Here is a 5546-nt window from a genome sequence, read left to right on the forward strand (position 1 = left end):
GCCTCTAGAATATCTCTGGACAATCCGGTCCTCTCTTTGAATACCAAGATTGACTTGTAAAAAGGCTGCTTTAAGACTCCAGAATATTTCAAACACCTTGTTTTACCTGTTTTTTTTATCCATTTCGTCATGGATGAGACTGTCTTTCTTCCCATTTTCTTCTATGTTTTATAAAGTCTCCATGTGGAGTTTTTACGGTCCGCATCTTCTGAGGAGTGGCAAACACCTTCGGATTGCCAGTCTGCCTCCTATTTACTTACCTCGCACAGGAACTCCACAATTCTCACCCGGTCTTCAGAACCACCCTCCTCAGAAATGTGTTCCAGTAAATTTAAATGTCTTGAAGCCACTTTCAGAAGCTGCGGAGAGAAGTTAAGTGTATAAGGTGTTGGGGTAGGGTGGGTCAGTAGTATAGTTACCCAGGAGTTAGATTGGCTTTTAATCCTTCTAAATTTTCCTGGGTAACTATCCTGGTAACTGAGTCGGAACCTTCTGCAATATCTGACTCTTAACTCAGTATTTCAGATGGCTCCAGGCGCAGGATATTTGCCCGTTGGAGGTCCAAACCTCCTGAGCAATTCCCATGTAGTAAGTGTGAGGGGTGGCGGAGGGTACCTCTGAGGTACGACCATTTGTAGATGGGAAGTTCTGGGCCAATGGTTCCGCTTTTGTCTGTGTTTCCATTCTTGCTCAGTTATCACTTCCGGCTTTGTCTGTGTTATTTTGGAACTTGCTATATAGCTCACCAGCAGTGGTCACATCAAGAACTGTAGTTTGAGAAACACTCCCAGTCCACGTTTGCGTAAGTCCAGGAGCACACGGGTTCTCTGCACTTTGCAACATGAATGGCCAGAGCACCCTTGCTATTCTGAACTATGATATAATCAATGACTATTTTATAAAGTGCCCTGTGCATTAATTTTTCTAAAATAAAAATCTGGAAGAACTGGTATCACTAAAGTTCACACATCATACCTTTCTCTTCCCCAATATAACTGGGCTGAGTGGCAGTGAAACAGCCAGCAGAATTTTAACTGAGCTCACCAGGAAACCTCAGTCTAACTAACCAACCCCAAGCTTAGAATCTCCAAAGATGATATCTATCCAGTAATAGAATAGTTAACTACAACTGTACAGGCCTTTGAGGAGACGGCAGAGGAGACGGCATCTACAGTACTGCATGCGGTTTTTGTCTCCTTATTTAAGAAGGGATAGCCTTGCATTGGAGGTAGTTCAGAGAAGGTTCACTCAGTTGATTCCTGGAATGAAGGGGTTGTCTTATGAGGAAAGGTGAAGCAGGTTAACCCAATGCTCCTTGAGTCTAGAAGAATGAAAGGTGAAAATCGTGAAGAGATGTGAGAGGGTGGATACCAAGAGGATGTTTGTCCTTGTGGAATAATCGAGCTAGGGAGCACAGTTTTAAGATGGGAATGAGGAGGAATTTCTTCCCTCAGAGGGTTGTAAATTTTTGGAATTCTCTTTCCCCAGAGAGCAGTGGAGTCTGGATCATTGAATATATTCAAGGCTGAGTTAAGATTTTTGAACGATGAGGGAGGGGAGGATTATGGGGGGTATGGTGGGGTGGAGATTGGAAAGTGGAGTTTGAGACCACAATTAGATCAGCAAGGTTCGAGAGGCCTTAAGGCCTACTACTGCTCCTATTGCTTATGTTCACCCTGTGTATAAAACTCCTCGTTTCAGTCCAGACTTCCTACACACCAGTAAACGATGAAAATGCAAGGTTATTAGCTGAAAAGGAAAAGTTTGCAGGGCTGTGGGGAAAAGGCAAGCAAGTGGCAAAATGAGAATTGCTCCTTCAGAGGCCCAGCACAGATGTGATGGGCTCTTCCTGTGCTGTAACTATAATTCTATGAGGAAAGGTTGACTAGGCTGGTGCTGTTCTCTCTAGAAAGGAGAAGGCTGAGAGGTGATCTAATAGAGGTCTTTAAAATTATGAATGGATTTGATAACAAAGGCATAGAGAAGGTGTTTCTACTTGAGGGAAGAGACCAAAACTAGCGTTCGTAAATATGGTTTTCAATAGGGAATCAGAAAAGTTTTTACGCAGAAAGTGGTAAGAATATGGAACCCACTACCGCAAGGAGTGATCGAGTCGAAAAGCATGGATGTTAAGGGGAAAACTGGATAAGCACAAGAAAGGAACAGGATAGCTCGGGGTGCATGAAGAGCAGGAGGAGATTTGCATGGAGGATCAAAGGCAGCACAGACCAGTTGGGCAATAATGGCTGTAAAAACCTATGTAGGAAGGCAGATCACTAGACATGGTTCACACAGGATTGTAGGCATTGATCTCCATTTGAGAGAAACAAGTGATTATAAAGCTTGAGGGGCACCAACTCTGCATCAAGCATGAAACAAGGCAAGGAGGCATTCTGCAGGAATCTAAATGACCAGTGGGGAATATCAATGGTGAAGCGGTGAGTTTTAGTTTATCTGCCTGCGGAGTTCCTGTTCCCATCTGTGTGCGCCCTGAGCCTTTCCTGTTGGAAGGGTTAACCCTTCATGTACCATAAGAAACCTGCTGTGCACTTGTATCCCAGTGCATCCCCATTGCTCCCCAGAAACTACCATGGTCAGTTTGATGAGACAACTGTCTTTGTTGTAGCTCTGGCCGCTGCCTGTCATAAAATCACAGAATGGTTACAGCACTGGAGATGGCCGTTCAGCCCTTCAGGTCTGTACTTGTTCTCTGCAAGAGCAGTCCAGCTAGTCCCACTCCCTCGCCTTTTCCCATAGCTCTGCCGTTATTATTTCCTTCAAATACTTACCTCATAATTCCCTTTTGAAAGCCACCGTTGAATCCGTCTCCACCAAACCCTCAGGCAGTGCGTTCCAGATAATAAACACTCGCTACGTAATAAAAGTCATTTCATGTCATCCCTGGTTCTTTTGCCACTCGGTGTCCTCTGGTTTGCCGGTCCTTCTGCCAATGGGAACATTTTTTCTCTCCATCTATTCCGACCAGACCCCTTCATGATTTTGACTTCCATCAAATATCCTGTCAGCCATCAATGACCTAAGGAGAACAGCCTCAACTTTTCCAATCCATCCACATAACTGAAGCCCCTCATCCCTGGAGCCATTCTCATAAACCTTCCCTGCACCCTCTGTAACAGTGGCACAAAAAACAGCCTTCTTAACGATAAGTATATATGGACACATTACACGCGTGTAATAGAGAATCTCACACGGTCTCAGTAGTTTAGACTTTGTTTTTCTGAAATTAATGCACGACTACCTTTATTCACAGGAAAACCGGACTGCCAGTTATTGGTAACTGCTGCATGCCTGATGGGCACTAGGTGGCAGCATTTTACTAGAAAGGCACTTTTGTCACCCTGAGGACGCTGTGCGGGATCAGTGAGTAAATTGGTAGATTTTACATTGTGCTGCCACTGGAGACGTGCCTGCCACAAACCTGGCTGCATAAATGAGAGTCAGAGTTTACAGTGTGTAACTATAGAGAAGATGTTAGTAGAATATTATAAAAATGATGATTTATTTACGGTAGCTTAAATGGTAGTCATTTTATCAGCTTGCATGACAATATTCCACTAACATTTCTTTTTTTACAGTGAAAGATAACCCAATACGTTACCCTCCCCTTATTTTCTTATTGCTGTCGTCTGTATTTTCTAGGGAGGAAACTCCTTTTTAAACTCTTCACACCAATTCCTAAAATGTGTTCAGGTGTCCTTCCTCTAGCAGTATGTTCACACTCCTGAAGTGCTGCTTTGGGCAGCAGTAGAGTGCTTAAGTTGGAGTTGGGTGACTGAGGGGATTTATGGGTTAATTTTTATCTACCATCTAGCCTTTCCTTAATTTTGAAATTAACTAAAAGTTGTTGTTTGGGCTGGAAGAAGGTGAGCTTCAGGCCAGTTTTAGAACAGGGTTTATACAGGCTCTGCTTGCAGCTACAACTAGTTAATTAGATAACTGGCTTAAACAGGTTTTCAGAGGCTAGATTAAGAAAGTATAAAAACAGGCCATCTTACAGTGCTGACTTTGTCTGCACTGGAGTGCTGCTTTGGGCTGCAGTAGAGTGCTTAATTTGGAGTTTGTTGACTGAAGGAGTTCAATGAGGAGGGAACAAGGTGTTCCTTTGAGTGCCGTGTGTATGGTTGGGTAAGTATTTACTACTTTTATCGCTTATAGATTTTAAAGTTTTATTTTGTGGTTTGTAAGGGCTATATTCTGTAACAACGAGGAGCAGGGAAGAAGAGCCCGAGAGTAATTGATGTTAATTGATATTAAGTATCTTCCAAAAGGTTTAATTTAATTTAAAGGGGTAAGTCATGGCAGGAGAGCTCAAAGCCGTGGTGTGCTCCTCCTGCTTTGTGTGGGAAGCTGGGAACATTTCCAGTGCCGGGGCCAGCATATGTGGGGGAAGTGTCTCCAGCTGCAGCTCCTGGAAGCCCGGGTTTCGGAACTGGAGTGGCAGCTGGGGACACTGTGGAGCATCCGCGAGGCAGAGAGTATCGTGGATAACACTTATAGCGAGGTGGACATACCACAGGCTAAGAGTCCACAGGCAGGAAGGGAATGTGTAACCACCAGGCACAGCAAGAGGACTAGGCAGGCAGTGCAGGAATCTCCTGTGGCTATTCCCCTGCAAAACAGATATATCGCTTTGGATACTGTTGAGGGGAATGGCCTCTCAGGAGAAAGCAGCAACAGCCAAATTCATTGCACTACAGTTGGCTCTGCTGCACAGGGGAGGAGTAAAAATTGTGGGAATGTAATAGTTATAGGGGATTCACTTGTAAGGGGAATAGATAGGTGTTTCTGTGGCCGCAAATGAGACTCCAGGATGGTATGTTGCCTCCCTGGTGCTAGGGTCAAGGATGTCTCAGAGCAGCTACAGGACATTCTGAAGGGGGAGGGTGAGCAGCCAGTGGTCATGGTACACATTGGTACAAATGACACAGATGAGAAAAGGGATGAGGTCCTAAAAGCAGAATATAGGAAGTAAGTTGAAAAGTAGGACCTCAAAGGTAGTAATCTCAGGATTGCTATCAGTGCCACGTGCTAGTCAGAGTAGAAATAGCAGGATATATCAGATGAATACGTGGCTGAAGAGATGGTGTGAGGGGGAGAGTTTCAGATTCCTGGGACATTGGGACCGGTTCTGGGGTAGGTGGGACCAATACAAACTGGATGGGTTACACCTGGGCAGGACCGGGACTGATGTCCTTGGGGGAGTATTTGCTAGAGTGGTTAATGGGGGGTGGTTTAAACTAAAATGGCAGAGGGGGATTGGACCCAAACTGTAGTGGTGATGTTGGGAATGGCATTAAACAGGAAATTAGAGACGCATGCAATAAAGGAACATTTGTAATTATGGGCAACTTTAATCTGCACATAGATTGGGCAAATCAAATTAGTAACAATACCGTAGAGGAGGAATTCCTGGAGTGTATACGGGATGGTTTTCTAGACCAATACGTTGAGGAACCAACTAGAGAACAGGCCATCCTAGACTGGGTATTGTGTAATGAGAAAGGAATAATTGGCAATCTAGTTGT

This window comes from Carcharodon carcharias, chromosome 12 (genome assembly GCF_017639515.1).
Source record: "Carcharodon carcharias isolate sCarCar2 chromosome 12, sCarCar2.pri, whole genome shotgun sequence".
Classification (NCBI taxonomy): Eukaryota; Metazoa; Chordata; class Chondrichthyes; order Lamniformes; family Lamnidae; genus Carcharodon; species Carcharodon carcharias.